Here is a 22,583-nt window from a genome sequence, read left to right on the forward strand (position 1 = left end):
GAATTAGGTGTTAATACAAAAAAATCTTTAAATTTAAGCTTAAATTTGAACCAAAGGGAAAGAGAAGGACTTTTTTTCTCATCTTGCAAATGTTTAGTACTGTACTTTTTCAGGCCTAATTCTCTAGAAGGTTTGCATATTCCTAATGCCCTTTGAAAGAACAGCTTAGAGAATGATCTTTTTCATTCCAGTTTCTAAAAGTTCAGTGGTCAGGATATTTGTTTGGGGTAAAGGCAAAGATCCAAATATCTTCTGTGTGTTGGGCATAGTCTGCTGAAAGACTGCACTCATGGCCGCCACAACCCTTGCAACTTGTGATTAGTAGGGGAATGTTTAATTTTCAATATACAGCCAAAGGCACTCTAAGATATTTTGTCTGCTGTTCTACAGAACCACCTCTGTGTTTTCTGCAGCTATTAAAGTTGTGAGATAAAGGTGCAGAATGGTGTTGCAGGGTATTGTTCCCTTCAAATCAATACCAGGATTTCACAATCTTGGTTGATCTGAATGTGGTGACTGACCATGGGAAAGTATTTAATCTGTTAAGACAGACATCTCTAGAAATATACAGATACTTATTAGAATGAAAGCATCTGTGTGGAGGAATCACCACAAAATTTAGAATTATTAATTATTTTTGATCAAAGTAAATATGTTACACCTAGCAATTTATGGTTTTGCATGACTATAAAGTTAATTCATCATCTGAAGTATATCTGTAAGAGAACTGGTCACAACATTGGTGAGTTTTAGGTGTGCAGAGAACCCCAAGCTTTACCAAAGAAAAAGAAAATAAAAAAGGTATGTGAATTCAAAAGTATCAGATGGGCAAGCAGAGTGTTCTGTTCTGAATGTTCAATATATTTTCAGAAAACAAACTGTAAGCTGCCTACGTGAAAACCATTTGGCAGTTTGGAGTAATAGAATGTTGTCTAATGAATTTCTTGTTCAGTCACTGAAAGGATTTATATATTTACTTTTGAATAGTTCATGAAGGAATGAAAGGAAAGGAAAACCTTGCTTATATATTTATAGGAGGGAATAGCTGTAAATTCAACTATCTAGATCGTGTAAACTGAGAAATACAAAAAGCTTGCCTTGAAATTTCTGTAAAAAGACAGTGTTTGGAAATATTAATGTGTCTGGTGGTCATAATATATATGTAAGGATTCTCAAATGCAAGATGACATTACTTGTGAAAGAGCAAAAAGCAGTCAAGAACTATCTTGTAACCATTGGCAGCAGTGGAGCAATTAAAGACCTTTCAGACAGCAATTAATTGTGTTAAAGAGCAGAGCCTTAATGACAGCATTTGTATTTGTATTTATCTGAATTTATGATGATGATAGTTGTGAATGGTATGCTTAGAAAATGTCTGTAAATGCACTAGCTGAATATCTGTAGTGAATAGTGTTTCTGTGACTCACATGTGCTTTTCTCTCAGTCTGAACCCCAAAAACTCTGATATCAGAACAGGCCTTATTTTGCAGGCTTCTACTCAAAATCCATATTCATGCCTTATACCTGCTTCTTTCAAGGATACCTGCTGTATTCCATCAGTAAGATTAACTATTTTTCTTTGTACTTTAATGATCCATGTGTTCTTCCATATAAGTAAAAGAATATATATAGTAAAGTGAAATATATATATAAGTAAAAATAAGTAATTAAAGATAATTTTCTTCTGGAGCTGTGACTGGAAATATCAGTCTGCTAATACCTTATTTATGCTTGCAAGTAAGTATCTGTTAATTGAAGTAAATGAAATTGAGTTAGTGAACTCTGTAGTATGTTACTGACTCATTTACTTGTAAGATTTTTATTGAGAAATATTTTTCTAAATTGGTGCTATTTAATGATATAAATCAGTGCCATAGCTCTACATTGACACAAAGTAAGCAAAGCAAAATTCTGGGGTTTGTTTATTTATATACTGAATTCAGAATTTTAGTGCATTTGACAAAATCCATACTAGCATTCCTGGAAATGACTTTGTAATGATTACCACTTTTCTCTGCAGAGGGAAAGAACAATGTTGCTTCATTTCCTGTGTGACAAGAAGGTCAGATAATAACAACTACCTAGAAAACATCTTCCATGATTATAACAAAGATGTCTTTTCTACAGAAAATGTGTAATTTCTGCAGAAAAAAAGATAAAGAAAAAAAGGAAGTATTCTCTTACTGTTGAGAGCATTGAAGTACATCTCCACTTTACAGGAGCATTTGAAAATCTTTCAATTTAAAAGGGAGTTTTCTTGATTCAGTAGGTATCAAAACCACTTAAGACAGACAGTGTGTCATATCTTCCCAATGTGTGAAAGTAATTCATTTGAACCAAAGACTCCCATTGTGAGACAGGTTTCTCTCAGCATCTTTAAAAATGATAAATAAAATTGAAAAAAACCTCTCAAACAGAGGTGCAGGTTTTGACTAGATTTTTATAATGCATTTTTTAACTCTTTATCCCCAGGTATGATTTGTTTGTGGCTATTTTTCTTTACTCTTTCTTCTTAATTGTTTCAAATAGTCTAGTACTGTTTCCTTACTAATATTTCTGTGTTCTTTTCTGTAAGGAAATAGAAAAAATGTAAAGCAACATTCAAAAATGTACACACAGCATTCAAATTAAATACTAATGTATATTCTTGTTTTTTAGAGCTTATAATTCCTTCAGTTAGTGCTAGGAAACCTTTTTCTTCCCAAATATTACAAACTCAGTAACTTTTTGACCTTCTTAATTTCTTTTTGCTGGCCAGTGGTCCCTGATTGGAGTGGAAGCTTTTGTCTACCATCTCTGAGTAGGATTCTGTTCTGTATTTTGTGGATCTCTGCAGGCTCCATCTGTACTCAATACCAGGAATTAGACACTTTTGCTATTTCTTGACACTCTTAGGCAAGAAATAGTAAACTTGTCTCTTTCTGGTCTTCTATTGTACCTTTATCCACAAATTTTGAGGAGTATTTATTCACTCATGTTCCTTGCCTTCAGGATTTTCCATTCAAAAAGTTAGGAAACACTTGGTAGTGCATATAATACAAACTTTCTAGCATGGGACCTGGTTTCAAGTAGGTGGATTGCAAATTTGAGCTGTACTGAATCAAGGACTTGCCGTGTTCTGGTTTTGGTGAGAATTTGTGAAACGCCTTTATTTGTTGTTTTGTCTGTTCTGCCTTGTTACTGGTGGAACAAAAAGAACCCAATACTACTACTAAATCAGGCTGGAAATATTCACACTTGTTGCTGTCTGTCTAATTGGGCTTATCTTTCTAATTTGCTTTTTATTTTTAATGAAGACTAGATCTATGTTCCTGAAACACTGGAATTGCTTTTGGAGTAAGCAAACTTGTTTTGTGTATGCTTTCTGGAAGATGACTTCTGTTTGCAACTCATATATTTTTTGAAATTATAGTGCTAGTGGGTGCTACAAATACTGTCTGTCTTTACTTTATAAATATACTATTACTGTTAATGTTTTTTTCTTATTTTCAACCATGAGACATGGTCTTTTAGAAGCAGTATTTGTACTAAAGCTATAGAAATGTTATCTAGGTATTTTTAGTTTGTGAATGCAAACCAGACATCAGTAAAACATTTTGAAGTAAAATAAAATCAAGGCAAAAACACGCTTGATTAAAAAATGTTACATAAACAAAAATAAATGAGAAAGTAATGTTTTTTTTTTTAATAACTATTAATGTGGTAGAATATTTTTTAATATATTCAGAGTATAAAATATACCAAGGAGAATAAAATAGGGTTTCATCTTGCAGAAATTATGCAGCAAGTTGTAGAAGCAGAACCCAGATTCAGTTGTGCTGATCACATCAGGCCAACTCATGGAGTGGTGGAAGCAGAGATTGCTTCCTTTTGCAGAGTACACCAGAATATGCTCTGCACTCATCTTGTTGCTGATTAATCACTTTTTCTTTACTAAAACATGAAATTTGATTTCTTTGTTCTGTGAGGTTAAAATAGAATGAAGGTTTAAAAAAAAAAAAAAAGTTTTGATGAAATAATCTTTGGCCTACTATATGTCCTAGGCAGAATAGTGAAGTCAGACAAGGCAAGCATCAGCATTTCTTATTCCGTCACAGTGTTAAGACTAAACCTAGTCAACTTTTCAAGTGTTGCTTTTTTTTCCCCTTCCCACTTAAACAAAGACTTTTTAGTGTTAGTATTATTTAAGCAAAATTTAGTGACAGATTGTTCATGCAATTTTGTAATTGGATCATCTCTTTCAAGGATAATGTTAATAATCTGAGGCCTACTAAATGTGGTGAACAAAGAAGAGTTTTAATTGTCATGCACATATGCACAATGAAAATGTTTCTATTAATTGAGGAAAGCAAATGTCTGTGTGTGGTTTTAATAGCAACACCATGTTTTTTGCTTATTAGTTCTCTTTCTGTGAACAAATATGACGATTAAATACACAACAAAAATTTTTGCTCAAACGCTTTGCTCAAACGCTCAGTATTTTACTAATAACTCTGAGGCACTATGCAGATCATACACTCATTTTCGTCATTGGACATCAGGGGCTCAGCACCACAAAGCTGTGCTGGGAGATGGCAAGAGGAGAGCCCTTAGGGAATGGAAACTAAGCTGATAAGTGAAGGCAGGAATAATGAAATCAAACTGATTGACTCAGACTGTGTTTGGAATTTTCTCTTATGTTGGGGCTAACATCTCTGTTCCATGCTGGTAAATGTGTCTGTCAAAGACACAAAGGCCCTTCATGTGCCTCTGCTCCATTGCTTGCCAGCATGCCAGACAGTCCTCACACCCTCTGGACACCTGTGAAGTAGTTTTAGTTGTACAACTAGCATTTCATAGCAGTGCTTAACTGAACAGGAAAGTTTACCTTTTTAAAAGTGAATGTTTTATTCATGTCTTTTAATGGGACTTTCAAGCACAAAAAATGCTTACCATAGGTTGATAGCTGTGCCCAGATATTTGCAAAATTTTAAGAGCAATTTTTGCCATAAAAAAGGATCACATTTGTCTCCAGTTGGGTGTCTTTTCCTCTCTAACTTTCCTCAGTGGAGTGTTATGGTAACGAGAGTGAGAATTTCTTTTCTGAAACATGTAGAAATACATATTAATATTGACATTAATATTTAAAAAATCCAACTCCTTTCTCTCCAGGAGGATTTTTACATTGCAAAACAAAGCCGCCCTCTGTGGCAGAACTGTTTCTAAATAACATCACAATTTAAAAATAAAAGTAAAACCTGAAAACCTTTGTCAATGAAAGCTTTACTCATAATGAATAATAACCAACTATCTTAAGAGATAGGTTAATATATTCTCAGGAAAAACGGGTCTTTTTTTTTAAAGGCCCCAAAAACATATCTGCTCATTAAAATAGCATTTTATATTGAACATGCAGGATTAGTTTAATAAAGAGAAAAAAATCAAATAAAAGTTTGCTTTATTAAACCTGTAAGATGTTTTGAAGGCAGAAGCAGGCAGAAGGAAGTTATTAGAAAATGTTTTGATCCTAATAACTTTGTTCTCTTTTAACACAGAAGGTTAATGCCTCAGTGTCTTGAGAAACTAGCTGTGATAGACAATTCAGTATTTTTCTCAAAGACCTTGTATTTTCAAAGGAAATATCTTTATTCTCTTTCTCTTTAAGGATGAAAAATACAACCCAAAGTATTTTCATTAGATCAAGTAGTCCTGACTATCTTTAAAAAAAAAGAACGTATACAGAAAATGTGTTTAATTTGAATTCACTATAATTGATAACAGTATGTTATTTTTGGAGGTTACCAGCCCTTTTAGCAATGACTTAATCTGGAATTTCAAGTAAATAATGAACTGGGAACCAGTGAAACCCCCCTTTTAAAGTTTCTTACCTTATTATTCTCTTCTAATCTCTGCAGTGCAGCCAAGGCTTTATCTTCTCTTCTGCTTTGTACAGCTAGTTTCTTCTGCCTGTATTCAGCTGGAAAGTTCACATCCAACCTTCATGGTCTATTCCTTTGCTTTCTTCCTCTTCCATAAAATACAGGCTGTGACAGTGACAACTGTTTGGTGTCTCTGTTCAATGGCTGAAGAATATGATGGCGGCAAACTCCTCAATGCGCCATGTAGCTGCGCTTCTCCCACTTCTGCTGCAAGGTGCCCTGATTTCAAAGGGTTCGTAGGAACAGCGGTGCCAATGTTGGCTCTGGCAGCCTTGCATACTGGCATGAAGATGCTTATTTCTTCTTATACTGCCTCCTGTGTTATTACTGCTAAAATGAGGAATGACTGAACAGGCCATTGCAATGCAGAACCACTTACACTGAAGAAAAAATTTCTTTTAACTTTAGAGTGCTGACACTTGCAGAGCTTTCATGTAGATTGCAATACACTTGTGGTCATGCTTATAAGGCTTGTCTGATTTTGATTTCCTTTGTCACTGTGTGGCCATTATCCTTCTCTCTACTGTGAAGCTTATAACCACAGAGTTCAAATAATCTTTTCAGTTATGTTTGTGTGGGACAGCGACAAGGAGAAGATGCTTAGGGAAACTGTAAAGAAAAATGGCATTTTGGAATGATCCAACTGCTAGCACATCCTTGCTTTTTCTGGCGATTAGTGAATCAGTAATTTTCTGAGTTAATGGTGAAAGGCCAACTATAGTGCATAATTGCCTCCTACAAACTTGTACGATGAATCTATGGATCTTTTAGATCCTTCCTGTGTTTTCCACATCCTATGTTCTGTGCATATTCGTTTTGTAAATTGTTTGGGTAATATATTGTGGATGTTGTGTGGGTAAGAGTACTGCTTTCTTTTGGTTTAAACCAAAGGCAGGCTAAGTCCTATTCCCAGCTCTACGTGTGACCTTGGCTGGTCATTGTGAAAAGAGATACAAAATAGAACTTGAATGGCTAAGTTTAGACAGCATAGGTTTTGACTTTCTGGCTTCTGTGTGTCAGGGTAATCTAGAGGCATGTGTAAAATTCTTGCACTTTCAAGACATGCCCATTTTTCAAACCAGTGAAACAAACAAAAAATCATATAAGAAATTATGAGGTGTCTCCAGCTGCCTAATGGGGAGTTTTCACTTAGAAATGTAAATATTATGGCACCAGACTGATGATGTATCTGCAGACTGAAGTGATTTATGATTCCAGCTCTATAAAATGTTCCATATCCTTGGATTTTCTTCCTGATTGGGAATTCCAAGTTAACTTCAATGAGCCTGAGGCATCTGGTGTCTGATCACCAGCATATGAAAAAATGTTTGAAAAACATGGCATTCCTTTAAGTGCAGGTATAATATTGATACAGATTACTGAAGGCAGCTCTAGTATTAGTTAGGGAATTATGAAGACTTCAATAGTCCACCAAAGCATTTACTTTCACTTGTCCTCTACAGACAAGCTTAACATTAGTATAAAATAAACAGACTGTGGAATGAAACTTGTATGTTTGATTTGAATTTTGCTTTTATTATTGAAGAAGTGTGGGGGTTCTGTTTCTCAGAATCTCCCAGTTAGTTTGCTCGGAAATCCTCCAGGCTCTTCAGCACAGTGAAGCAGTTGCACAGTAAAGCTCATCCCTCTGTGCCTTCTTTGACTGCACTCAAATTACCTTCAATTGTTTTACTAGTTTGTTTGCTTCCCCCTGCCCTTCCCCATCTTTGTGCTCCCATATTTGTAGCTAATGAAGTTTCTTGAGTGACGTAGTTCAGCTCAGACCCACCATGCAGTGTAGCCCTTTGGGTGCTCTGTTTTTTGTAGCTGTATTGATTATATAAGAGAGTTCAATCCTGTTCTGTCTGTCAGCCATTTTTTACTTGACAATGTAGCTGGAAACTAAAGATGTTGTGAGGCTTGATCAGCAATATGCTTTGATCTGGATAACTTCTATAGTGCAGGGCAGATCTATCTGCAGATTTCAGGCTTTAGATGCTGCCAGAAGTATTTTTCTTACAATGTTTTCCTAACTGTGTCTAACAGTGAGCAATACTTTCATGGGAAAGTATCACTTCACCATGGTAGATTGTTGTTGCTTACAAAATATTCTTTTTGTTACTTTTTTTTTTTTTAACCTGATGGGAACGCCATCACCAAAACTATGAGTAAAGGACTATGAGAAGGAAGGAAATCTTTGCTGAAGATGTACTGTGACAATTTTATCTCGCTTTTGAGTAGAGAATGATCATGAAATAATTTCCTTTTTATTGCCATTGAAATGTTCTGAGCTGCAGCACAAAATTAGTTCCTGCATTTTATTTTCTCTTCTTCATCTATCCCTCCCTCCCACCCACCCCGCTTCCCCCACTAGGCTGGGAGGTGGCACTCAGAAATGTTTCTGTGGCAGGAAGTGTTTTGAGTAGTTGCACAATTCTAGGATTCTGGCAGGAAAACCTGAAAAATAAAAATATACCAGAAATGTGTCATACTGTTTGCATGCAATTGATTTTGTTATGGTTAACTCTACATGCTCAGTTATTTCCTTTTAATCCCAGATACTATCAAAAAGAGTAAACAAACAAACAAAAAGTCAAACAAAAAGAACTTAGAAAAAAGAACTTTCTGTCTTGAAAATTTTCAGGAATAAATATCAGTAGTTGTCTTGGTAGATAGCCAGGAAGGTAAAAGGCTTCTGCCTTAATCCAGTGTGAGCATGATGTCCAGACAGGCAGTCAGTGTTGTGTTCTTTTAGGGAACCTGCAGATCTAGTGAAGTTAGCATACGCTTCTGTATGAATTAAACCCATGTGGGCATCCTTCAAATGGGACATATTTTTTAGTATAGATATGATTATTTTTTAAAAAATATGTTTTAGCCTAGTAATTGGCTGAATTTCAATATGAGTAATGTCACTTTTCATTATTTGTTTCATAAATTTCTGTTATGTATTTCAATCTTTGTGCCATTTCCTCTCTTCCTCTTTGACTTGGATTTTAGAAAGGCCGATGACAGAAAATTTCCAGAACACTTGGAGAATTTCCTGTTAGGCTTGATCCACATCTGCTAGGCTGCACTTCACAATTACTCAGGAGCGAATACATGTTCAACCCTCTAAGGTATTTTCTGAATAATTAATACATAATGACTTCTGAGCTACAGGCATTTCATATCTGTCCATGTATGACGGTGCTGGTGACAAAAGGGACAATGTGATATTAGTTCCTGAAGGTTGTCATGTAAATGCTGCTATGATACAACTCCTTTTTCCTCACTGCTTTTTGTGACAGATGTCTGATTTCACCTTGAAGCAAATTACAAGCTGAAAGAGTAGGTGACTTTAAAAAAGTGGGCCATTTCTGCTTGATTTCAAATGTAGAAAGATATGCATGCTGCAGTTTGTAATTATCCATATTTGTATATAAGAAAATTAGAGAAACTCAGCAACAATGTGTTGCCGTGGATATTTTTTATTAAAATTGCTTCAATTAGAAAAAACAAACCTTTAAAACATTGTTCTGATTTTATCTTTTCTTAGTAAATGTTCTTCATCATGACTGTGGCATCATGTTAAACAAATTACCTACAATTTTTGCCTTCAAATTGAAATAACTTGCATGAATTTAATAAATCATGAACTGCCACAACAAAAAGCAGTCTAGCCTTGTCTAAAACTTCTCCCTATTGACATAACAGAGATATGCTTTCTTTATAAATTAGGAAATGTAGTTTATTCAGGGAATACTCCTGCAAGCCTCCAATGTGTATATAAAGATTTTGATGGGAAAGGATGAAAGAGATTAGGAAGCTCAAAATTTTTGTTGTATAATTAAAAGTCACATGCTGATTAAAAAGAAATGCAGTTCATATCGAATGCAGTTGTGGGAGATATGACCTTGGAGATGGGAAGAGATTTTACTCTCAGTGTTTATTCAGGTTTTTTTTTTTTGTAAGTGTGGAAGAGTTCTTCAGTCGCTTCTGAAAGTGTAGTAAAGTTAGTGATCATTGTTACAGTGTTTCGGTAAGTCTGACATGCTGCTAATTTAAGTTCATAGGCTTTTAATTCTATGCAGCATACTTGTACACTATCAGTTCAGAAAGCAGCTCTATGTTCTGTGTAAAAGAAATTGATATAAATGCCCACAGAGAGGAATTCAGCCACATGATATGAGATTGTATTGGGTCTTTCTATTTAGAAAAACAATGATGATTTAGAAGTATTTGAAGATACTTACCCAAAGGTGCAACGTACCTCTGTCATATTTATTCACTTTAGCACATAGCGGGCATTGAGGTTTGGGAAGTGAAAGTACATTTTTTTTTTCATTAAGCTCTTATAAAGTAACCAGAGCTTAGCTGTTTTAAATTCACAATTATTAGCAGTATTCAGGACTATAGAAAAATTTAGTTGTGTTCCCTTTCTTTGAATTTATGTGCATATAAACACATACACATACTCTGTAATTTTCTTTTCCCCAGGAAACTGTTAAAAGTATTTGATCTTATCTACAGGAAATCAGCATGGAAAGCTGTGAATATTTGAACGAGTCAAGGTGAGAAATCTCAATACTCTGTACCATTTTTATGTCCTTCCCTGGCAGTTCTCATCATTCTTTCTCTTCCCATCTTTCCTTTACTGCCTCTCCTGCTGTCCCCCCAAAATGAATATCTGAACAACTGTGAAATTTCTAGTAATAATATAAACCTGTGGCATTGTATGCTTTAAATTTTCTAAATTTTTGCTGCTTAGAATGCCGTACCTTTTGACCTTTTTGCTATATGTGTTTGTCAGACACCCTGAACAGGTTGAGACCATACTGGCAAACCAAATACATAGACCAAAGAAGAGAAATTATTTTCCTGATGTGATTATATTGCCACACTCACAATCTTCTAAACTGTGGTACATGATTTTTTTTAGGACACTTATTACTAATTTACTCTAAAATGCCATTTCTTATTAGTAAACTACTTTTGAAACAAACAATATAGTGCTTGTGTGTAACGTGAGGAGAAGCTGTAAAGAAGTGGAGAGTAAGATCTCAAAAGTTATTTCTTGTTCTCACTTTATTTTTTCTTCCCTGCTTGAAGATATAATAATAATAATGCCCAGTGTGTGTTGGTGGATGGACAAAAATAACTTTTAAATTTCTTGTTAATTTTTCTATGTATTTGATAACAATACATATTTTTTCAGTAGTGTGTTTGCAAATATCACTACTCAAGTCTGTATTGGCTAAGTGGGCATCCTCATTTTCTTTCACATGCTGTAATTTGGGATTTGTAATAATAACTTTCAACTATTTGTTTAAAAAAAATTTCTACTCACAGCAATGTGTTCTCTGTTTCCATACTGGCTGAAATACCAGTCTTTTCTCCGACCAAAATATTTGTTAAATTATGTATTTATTCTGACCTGATTTCTTCTTTTCTTCTTTAGTTGCAAAATGAAAATTAGTAAAATAAATGAAAGGGAAAGAACTTGAAAGACACCACAATAGACTTGAGAAGAATGTATTTTCTTAAGTTGTGTTTCGCTGCAATTGTGTGTGATTTTTGTTTAACTGTTAGGAGGCTCAATGAAAACAAGTTCTTCATTATTGAAAATTAAAGCATCCCCCATACTTATACTACAGTTAAAACTTCTACAGTTTCAGGGAGCTTCTAAGGATCAGGCTCTCTTTTAGACTTGGACTCCCTCCATCTGTGCTAATTGTCCTTCAGTCTTGAACTCCCCACCAAGATAAGTGGATCGGGATTTAAGTGTAGAGCTAAAGCCAGCTAAAGTATGATAGGGCTTCTCCTCTGAATTTTCATCTCTTGAGGTAGTAATTGATGTCTGTTGTCTGCTTGTCCCTAAGCAGATTCACTGTCAGCAATTATTTAAGTTAGAAAAAGGATAACTGAAGGCCACAGAAAGAAATGCTGTTGTTTCAGTGGTTTAGAGACAAAGATTTCACCTAGACAAACTGTCACTAAGGGAGATGCAGTCATATTGTATTTGTGTTGAAAGATGCACATGTAAAAACGACGAAATGATTATTTAATTCCTGACAGGGGAAGGGCAGGAAAAGGCTGTGATCTAGGTTGCTGATGGAGATGAGTTTACAATGTAAGATAATTAATGTGTTTGTTTTGGTTTTGGGTTTTCAAAAGTCTTTCAGTGTACAGAAATATATATTTTAAATTGTCAGTTATGTAACAGTCCTCTGGTTTTGCTTCTCAAGAGCTGGTGACTTGCACCTTCTACTGAATTTTTTGGTTTTCGTCTCCGAAACAGCTTACCCAGCAGAGGCAAGAGGCAAAAATTATATCAATTTTACTAGGACAGTAATACAAGAACCATTTAGTGACTTGTGATACTTATGTATAGAATAATTCATAAGAAATTTTCACTTTGAATAGTTGCTTAAAATCTGTTGTTTGGCTTTTCTTCAGTTTTTGGTTTTCTTTTGGAAAAAGAAGGTGTTCAGGATTTGCAATACCATTTAAACTGGTTTTTTAGATGCTGTGCTAGAGAAAATGAAAATAATTTGTTGAAAGAAATTGCTCAATATGTCCAAGAGTCTGATGAAGGAAAATGCTTTACAGTTACAGTTTTAATAATCCAACATATCTAATCCAGTAGAGGGAGCTGGAATGCTGTTCTACTTTCTCAGTGTTTGTACTAGAGATAGTTGTCTATCTAATAGAATTATATTTAATTTCAATGTGATTTTTATCTTTAGAACATCAAATTATTTTCATAGGAATTTTCTTTAAAAAAAAAAAAAACTAGACAGAGTTGTCTTTCTTGTACCTTTTCTGTCTTTTCTATATCAAAGAATCACAGAATGGGTGAGGTTGGCAGAGACCACAGTGGTCCAACCCCCCTGCTCAAGCAGGGTCATCCTAGAGCACAGGGCACAGGATTGTGTCCATATGAATATCTCCAGAGTGGGACACTTCACAGCCTCTGTGGGCAATTTGTTCCATTGCTCAGCACTCACACAATAAAGAAGTTCTTCCTCTTGTTAAGATGGAACTTCCTGTGCACCAGTTTCTGCCCATTGCCTCTTGTCCTTTTGTGGGACACCATCAAGACTCTGGCTCTGCCCTTCAGATACTTAAAGACATGGATGAGATAATTTCTCAGCCATCTCTTCTCTGGACAGGGCCAGCTCCCTCACCCTTTCCTCCTAAGGGAGATTTCCAGTCCCATAACCATCTCTACTGCTCTCACTGGACCTGCTCCAGGAGCTCCATGTCTCTCATGTCCTAATGAGTTTTTAATGTTGTTTTCTTTTGTAATTATTTGTATCCCTTCATAAGAATTATGAAACAAAACCTGTAAGGATTAGTAGCCTACAAAATTGGTTTCTAATCTATGTACCTAATTCCTGGATACTTGTATACAGTATATCCACAGAAGAAAATATACTGAGTAGAAAGTTCTGAAACAGGTATTAAGCCAGCAACACAAATGACATACTGGTAGGTCTGTTGTATCAAAATTTGAGATGTTTATTAAGGTCAGTTGTTGCAGTTTGTAGGCTTTTCATTCTGGGTTTTGTTTGGTTTCATGTCTTGGCAGATTACCTGCTTATATAAATTAGCTTACTCTTTGCAAAGCTTCTTTACTAAAGAATTTAGATCTAGTCCTTAGTCTTAACATCCAGCAATGCTAAAGACTGACAGTGCATGTGCTCCAGATTGCTTTCTTTCCCCAAAACACTTTTGCTTATTGTCATAGGCTGCTTTAGCTTGCAGCTTGGGATGGAAGGAAGAAAATTACTACTCTTCCTAAAATTGCCCAATTCTTTTTGAATGTCCTGATGAAGGGTATTTTAATTATAGCTAGAAATACAATGAGAAAAAGCTTTTGGATTTTTGCTATTAAATTGAAAAATATTTTTTATAATGTCATATCAGTCTTAGAACAGATGAACTGGGAAGGGACCTCTTGAGGTCATCTGGTATGGCTGCCTGCTGAAACAGGTGACACTGTTTGAGACACTGTGTCCAGACTGACTGTGCCTTTAGAATAGTTCTGAGGATGGACACCCCACACCCTCCCTGGCCAAGCAGAATGTGCAAAACAGGACATAAAGGGATGAATAAAAGGTAGCCCATGGTACTGTAAGGCTTGTAGCACTAAATAATCTTCCACAGTTACATCTAATGACTCAACAATTCAGACAGCTTTGTGTGGAATTGTAGCTGATGAGGTCACATTGAGAAAAGTGAGTGTTTTGTCATTTAAGTTTTGCGTAATTAAAAAATTATGTAATTGAGTGATTTTTTAAACAGTATTAAAGCAAAATATAAACCCCCAAACCTGCAGAAGTCAAGAGTCATATTGAATAAAGTGTAAAAAGTGATATTAGAGATTTTTCTCTATGTTGCAAAAGCAATACATTTGCTTCTTCCATTTGTTTAGCAAGCAAACAATCCATGGAGAGTCATTAAGAGTGGAGATTAAGTCATGGAGATTTTTAACTAAGAGATTTTATTCCACTGTTAAAGTCATAAAGGCTGTGCTCTTTTTATATTTTTCTTCTTACTTATTTCCTTTATATTCTCAGTAGATAGGTTTCTAAAAGATAATCCTCCTAATCAGGATTAAATACATTTTAAAAGTAGAGTTCTTTTCCTCTTGAAGGAGCTTGTGCACTGGCAGGGGGAGCACCATACTTCTACAGGTGTAAACTTCCCTACCATTTAAGGGTTATTCTGTAGTAATACATATTATGGTGCCTTAAGCTTTAAAAATGTGGCAAATTAATATAGCACTGTGATAAATTGACAAATTTTGTTCTTATGTTGCAGGAACTGTTCAGTCTCTTGGTGTTTTGCTGTGATATTGTTATGGTGGCAGGTATTTTACAATGGAAAGTTTGATGTTGAGGGTCTTGCAAGGACTACAGGTGGGCATGAAAGTAGCCTTTGATTTGCTGTTTTTCAAAGCACTCTTGTTATCTGGGAAATTGGCAGCAATTTCGATGTAAAACCTTAAAAGTCAAGGTTATCTTTCTTTTATTTCACTACTCCAATTTCAGGGAGATTGAGTAATAAATGCAGATGTGAATTTAACTTGCAGGGTACCCAGACATCATCCTAGGTACTCGTTTCTGCCGAGGATCTGTGCTGTGAGACGTGTTGTGACTGCTGTCCCTCTGCAGAATTGTGATGCTGGACTTCAAAGTAGGCCAAGTTTCTGATTTTTTGTATGGAGAAATTGAATTGGGCCAAAGCTACAGAATAAAGGGCAACAAGTGCAGAATCCATTCTGCAACTGTGGCACAACTCTCAGATTTAAATTTTGGGAGGAAGGTGTGATCAAAGTAGGAGATCAAACTTGCCTTAGTCTATTATTATTTTTTTTAAAATGAGATTACTAAGAAGGACTCTTCCTTGCTGTTATGCTGTGTTTCCATATGCTTCTCTCTATGGAGCCATTTGGAGATTATTTTTTGGAGGCTGTTTCACATCTGCTCTGACTAAAATTAAAATTTACCCAGAGCTAAATGTCCTGTACTCTTATCTAAGTTTTGATTTATTGTCTCTCCCTAACACCTCATAATAATCAATATGGTAATATTTTAAACTACACATATTTTAAAGTACACAAAAGATGCAATTACATAAACAATGCAATATTACTTTGCAGAAATGTAGACTGATTACAAAATCTACTGGATTATATATTGGAACTCTGTGGACTACTGACAAATGAATCCAAACCCCTAGGAACATGGCCATCAATTCTTCATACCATGATCACTTACATCAAAAAGCTGTTAGCAATTTCAGAATAAGTCCAAGAGTAACACTTTCTAGATCAAAAACAATGAGTCATTATTTGACCTTTGTTTAGCCTGAATTCAATAATTTATTAGGTTTAAAACAATGCAAAATTACTGATAAAACCATGCTTTCTACTTATGAAATAAAGGCCTCATGGATCAATTTAAAAAGCACTCAGATGCTGAAAATCCGGATTTGACAAAAGTTCTTGAAATACTGTTTATTGAAGAAGCTGAATCTTTGAATAAATAATGACTTAGTAATACAAGCAGGAAGAAATGAAACTAAGATTCAGAATAATTAAGGTACATCAGATACAGAATGTATGTTTTTATAGTTCTGTAACAGACCATATTTTCCTAAAATCTTATTATGGTTTTCCAAGCAGCTATTTGACAGGCTATAACTGAGAAATGTATTGTGTTTATACTGCAAGAAATAAAGAACTGACTTTTCTACAGTAGACTGTTTTAGACTGAAGCATAAGCATTTATATGTCCCTGTGTACAAAGTATCACATAAACCCAAATTTCAGCATTACTTTTTACATTACAAAATCCACATTAAAACATGATCCTGATAATGTTTTAGAATCTATACTCCATAGCCTTATTGTTATTTGAAGAAATCTTGTAGCCAAAGAAATGTAATTAATCTCCAGCCCTCTGAGACAGGCTATGTAGGCAGGCAAGCATAGTCCTTGCACATATGTGCCATCACCCTGGATTTGGTGAAAACGTCTGGGGGGAGAGGATGGGTGTCTGAGAATAAGAATTAAAATAAAAGAGAAATGTTCAATGTTGGATTTTTGTTAATGGTTGGTTCTCTGATCATCTCCAGTAGATGAAAGTATTGAATATGTACAGCAGAATGTAGCTGCTTTGCTCGATGCATTTTCATGGCTTTTTACCCTTCAAGTCTGACATTGATGGGAGAGAGGAGGAAAAATGCCAATAATCATAGCACTGTACTCAGCCGTGGAGAAAGGCTGATGTAATGTCGGTCAAATTGCTCCAGTCCTTGTGGATAGGTTTTGTGCCTGCATAGTTCAGAAGATAAATACTTTCAATGTTGGGAGATAGAGATCTGTGACATAGTATTAAAGAACATTTCTCAAAGTCCTAGACATGGAAAAAGCTGGTGCTTTGTGATTTGCAATAACATCAAAAAACTTTTTGATTTGGCAAAACTGTGAATTATTTCCATATACCACTGGTTAGATAAAAATGCTTACGTTTCCCTTTTATAGGGAATATTTTATATTGACAGAATTACTTTTGTAAAAGTTAAGCATGTTTATATTTCATGTGGATTTAATAAAGAGGAACTTTTCTAACTATCATAACTTGAAGTTTTAGAAGATGAATTAGCTAATAATATTCAACTTCTAAGGTGAGAAGCTTATTGCTACCACTCTGCTTGCAAGAATAAAGAATTATTTACCATATGAGGGAAAACAGAATACAAACAATACTTTCATTTATTTTTATATGCCTGGTTTTGTTGCACTAGAATTTTTCCTTTGGGCTATTTTGCTATGGGAATTATTACTACTGCTGATTTTTATACATCTCTACCTTCTTTCTTTCACTCATTTCTAAACAGGAGGTAGTTTGTGTCTTAAAAACACTCTGTGAATGTACTACCTAAAACTTCTCCTTCAGATTAATCTATAATACTTCCTGTCATTATTAGGGTGTAAAACATCCCTGGATTGGGTTCTAATTGCAGACAAAGCAAGGTATGAACTTAGCAGGTTGCAGTACAGAAAGGACATGTCTACATTTACAGCAGTTGTTTCAGGTGTTGTGTATATAAAATGTAAAGTTAGCACATACACTTCCAACTGCTGTACATTCTAACATCCTTCCATTTTTAAAAATAGTATTCTGTTCAGCTGGCTTGCATTTTAATTCATCCTTTCTGATTTTGTGCGCTTTCTTATTCCATGGAGAGGTAGCACAGCTATACTGCATAGACAAAGACATGAAAAAAACAAATTGATAGAAATCTCTCTGATTCTGGATATATTTATTCCTTGTGCCTGGAAAGAGATGAGAAAATAAATTTTTAACAGATATCTTTATTTGCAGCTTTCACATTTTGTAGGAAAGACTTTCCTAGAACTCTGTGAAGCCCCTGCTGCTACTTGCTCATAGAAGTATTGCCATATATGAAGACCCAATCTCGGAAGCATCCCACACCGTGTGACATGGTGACTTGGTGCTCTGTAAAGCATTTGAGACTGCTTATTCACCTCTATTTTCAGATGTTTCTGTTTTACATAAAACTCTTCTGTTTCATGTGACATGACTAGATGCCATGGAGAATGCTATGGAGAAAGTCTTCTTGTCATCCAGGAGTCAAGAGTCAGGTAAATGACAATCAGAGAGACATAAGTGTATAAAAACTGTTGTCATTCATTGTTGTCTTGTGCTTTCACTTGTATGAGACAGAAGCAATTGCAGATCCAGTCTCTGGTAGGCTGTTAGGAGTTTTCACGTCCAAAATGTTGCATATTTGTTGGAACTTATACCTAAACCTTTGCTGAACCTGTAATCCAAATCCTTGGATTTCAGATGGGGCTCTTCTTTTTTGGATGTCATTTTTCAAAAACCTTAAGTTAATTTTTATGTTCCTTGGATTATTGAAAGGGAGAAGAAATAAGACAGTGGGAACTGTGATTGTAGTACTCATGTAGGCCTGTTGCTCTCTACTTTGAGGGAAATGTATAACTTCTATGTAAAAACCTGAGTTTTCTTTGAGAAAAAAGATTTTTGACCTTCCATTTTATCTTTTTTTGATTAAGATACTTGGCTCTGACTTCAACAGTAAGAGTATCAAGCTGTTCTGAATTCTTGTCATCTCTAAAAAGCAAAATGCCTCGTGACGGATGTCAACACAAATGGGAAGTTGAGGAAAAGAAGATTTTGGAGTAAACTTGAACCAATTCAATAAAAAAGCAATAAAAAAGTCTGGAATTGAGGTCAGGTCAGTGTCTGGTATATACTATTTTCTTGAATATGAACAATTGTGACTACTTACTTCTTTTGACACTTTTTCTCATACTTAATTTTTTTTTTTGTGTTTCAGTAGCCTGGCTCATTATCACAAACTTGGGTTACATTTTGAAGCAATGGAAGGACATATATGCCTTAACTACTAGTAATCAGATAGGACACATTAAAACCTTCTATAGAAAAAAATTAAATAAAATGTTAGAAATCTCTTTTCAAATTATAAAACTCCCCAGTGGAACCTTGCTGCCATGGAGGCTACTTAGAGAGGAAGATTTCTAGTTCTATGCAATTTCAGTGCTATACTTTTCCTCAGATTTTTTTTTTTTCACTTGTATAAGTTCCTCCCTGAAATTTGCTCTAAATATAATGAGTCCAATCCTTAGATGTGAAGGCTGATTTGATATGTGTTGACTCCAATGGAAAAGCAAATTGATTTTTTTTTTTCAGAAGGAAGACTAGCATCAGGCTGGCAAGTTGGTTTTGTATTATTGAAGCATTTTTTTATTTCAAGGAAAACTCTCATTTCTTCACTCAGACAAAATTGTGTTTTTCTGATCTGTAGGAACTCATGTAACTGTGCACAATATACAATCTTCAAATATAGTTCTTTTCTTTTATTTCCTTTCTGCACTGATATAGGAGTGTGCACACTGCCCTTATTTCAAGGTCACCATCGTGTATTCTCTCTTCCTGCTGAAGGAGTTATGCTTTTTGTTCTGAAACAGTGGAAGTACTTTAATGCCCTAACACTGACATATCTGGTCAGGCAGACAGGTGCATGTTCTCTTGCATTGGTTGCACAGAATATCAACAAAACTGAGTCTTGCATTTCTTCCCACTGTCCTCTGGTCCTACACCCTTTCTCTGACACACTGATCTTTTGCCAGACTGTGATGTTTGTCTACTTATGACACTGAAATAACTGAGAAGATTCTCTCTACTGTGACCTTCTTATAAACCTAATATAGCAGTACCTGAGCAGCTCATTTTCTGTTATAAACAGGTTTTGGCTTTGTTTTGATCATAAATATTCAGAAAATACAAGATGCTTAAATCTGTAAAACATAACCATGTTTTCCACTAGCAACATTTCTTTTTGGAAGTGTTTTTCATTTGCCTTACTAATTTTCTACTAATCCTTCAGAAAGTAGAAAATACTGGAGTCTATTGTGATTTATATTTCCTTTGCTCTACATTGTTAACTACTTTTGCCATTAAAATGATGCAATAAAAAATTATGATCTTTGAGGCTCAGGGCTTCCAAACTTATGCAGGTGTTTTGTTTTCCTAAGTGAAATGTAAGTACTCACATTTTATCTGCTTTAAATTCATTGCAGTTTGACTTCTCTTATTCCCTTGAGTTCCTCAGGATATAGTAGTTGTAGCTATAATCAAGCATTTTAATAAAAGAAAGGAAAGGGTGGCTGGAGGGTGTGGAAAGAAAGCTGCCTAGCCAGATATCATTCTATATCTCTGAATATCCTTCCTCATTTCAGATATGTTGTTTTGGTTTTAATTTTTCCCCTCCTTAACATCAGTGTGGCTGTACTTATGACACTCTTGCAGTTCAATACTCTGGTGATGCATGTTAAACATAATATTAATTAATAAAATTAATAATTAAGCAGAACTGTTTTTGGTACAGGTGGGTGGCAGAAAAACATACCATAGAAAAAAGGATTCAGGTTGTTAAAGGTAGAAGTGCTCCTATTGTTATCTTCTGTCAGTCCCTGTAACAGTCCCATCTCCCTCATTCACATGAGCAGCCAGTAGTGTCATTTCAAACATGCTCTCTTTTTCCCCTGCTAAAGATCTAAAATATTTTTTCTAAAGATATTTTACTCATCAGACAAACTGATTCATGTTTGCTTGCTCACACAAAATGACTCCTAAATGAATATGGAACGCAGAACCCTAGGAAGTCACCATATTTTATGATATACTCCATCAGTTGCTCATGCCTTCTAACCTGGAAATTTGTTTTACTATACCTCACCTGTTACAAGCAATTCATAAAAGAAACTCTGTCAAAGTTGTCAGGGTGAGAGGGATTCCAGGTTTAAGCTACATGAATAAGACTGTTGTTTGGTTCATTTAACATATCTTCTACTTAGGGGTTTTTATTTCATATTGGATTGTATGGGACACTTCTAAGATTAGGGTGAATTCAGATTTTGAGTTATCACAAATAACCAGTTCACAAACTGGAACTTGGTGGAATATATTGTCAAAAAATGTCTAAAATTTTGCAGAATTTAGGAGGAAAATCAAAACTGAACTGAACAAATTTTCTTCTGAATTGAGAGCAATAGGCCTGGAAACAATGGGTTTCTGATTATTTACTGCAGACAATCTATAACCGTGGAGTTCAATTTTAGTAGTAATTTCAACATACATCCACCAGAATGGCTGAGGGGCCGGTTTTAGTTTCTTGTATTTTTAGTCTTTCTAATATTTTCATCAGGCCTGGTTTATACATGTAATGTCCAGCTTGTGTGGGCACCAACATTGCGTCAAGCGCTTCCACCTTGTGCAAAGGAATAGTAATTCTGAAACATGATGTCCCTACACAAAACAAAAGGTGGCTTAAGACTGAGCAAATATATCATATTAGATATATGAATGCAGGGAGAAACATGAATGGCTTGAGAAGATAGTCTGAGCCAACTCCTGCTTAGGTTTAATAGGTCGTGCTTCTAAAATTGCAGTGCCTTGGTTTTCAGTATCAATTTCCATATGTTGCCATACAACCTCACTCTTACCACCTCATTACTAAGGACTATATGAGAAATGAGAGGTGGGATCCTTCTGTTGAGGTATAGCTTTTCATCCACTAAGAAGATACTTTGTCTATGAAATTTTCCTATATTTACATATCTTGCATTTATTGTCCCATGACAACTGCAAAGGAGAGGGTTCTGTTGAATCTTCTAGAGCTCTTTCTCTGATTTATCAACATAGTTTTTTATTTGTCAAATTAACAGATTATAAAAGCTAAATAAAAATTTATTATCCAAATATTAATACACTTTTTAGTGGTGTTGGACTAAAAATGTATCAAATCCACTCTTTCTGATAACTCTCAGATAATTGAATACATAAGGACTAAAGAGATGACTGCCTGTTTGAAACTAGATTAATGCAGTTGTTACCCTCATTGCCTAGGGAAATATCATGTGAGAGTGCTCAAAAAATCTGCAGATATGAAGATATCCCCCATTTGCTGCCACTCTTCCATTTGGTCAGGAGTTGAGACTGGTTTGATCTCAGTGGTGTTAATTATTAAAGCCAGTTTTTCTACCAGTTTGTATGTCTGAGTAAAGACTTCCTTAAGAAGCCTTTCAGGGAATCAGACATTGCCTTGGAATATCAGGAACATATGTCAGGATCCTGGGCTCCTTATTCATATTTCCTAAGGCTATCTATCTCTCACCCACCATTTGTTCCCCTTGATTCCTCCCAAAAATGGTGGTGTCTATTACCTGTCACTTCTCTTCAAACAGCTTACACAGCCAATGGGGTTTTTTCCCCTCTAAAGAGAAACTTGTCTGTAAATTTATCTCTGTCCTTTTGTGGGCTAATGAAATCTTTCAAATCCCCTTTAGACTCTTCTGTGTGAGTTTGTTGAAGGCAATAAGCTCAAGATTCAGAAGAGAATTTCATTAAGCCCTAGGAACCTGAAGCTATCCCGACTTTATTTAGTATTTTATTTTTCCCTTCTTTTTCTATTTGTTGTCACAGCCAGGCTAAAGGTGTCGGCTGAGTTTTAAAGGACATATCCACTCCCTGTACCTCCTTCCCCTCCAGCATATGCACAGTTTTATTAACAAAGTAGAATTAGAGATTAAAAAGATTAGGT

Source organism: Onychostruthus taczanowskii, unplaced genomic scaffold (genome assembly GCF_017590055.1).
Source record: "Onychostruthus taczanowskii isolate IOZ18803 unplaced genomic scaffold, ASM1759005v1 scaffold2, whole genome shotgun sequence".
NCBI lineage: Eukaryota > Metazoa > Chordata > Aves > Passeriformes > Passeridae > Onychostruthus > Onychostruthus taczanowskii.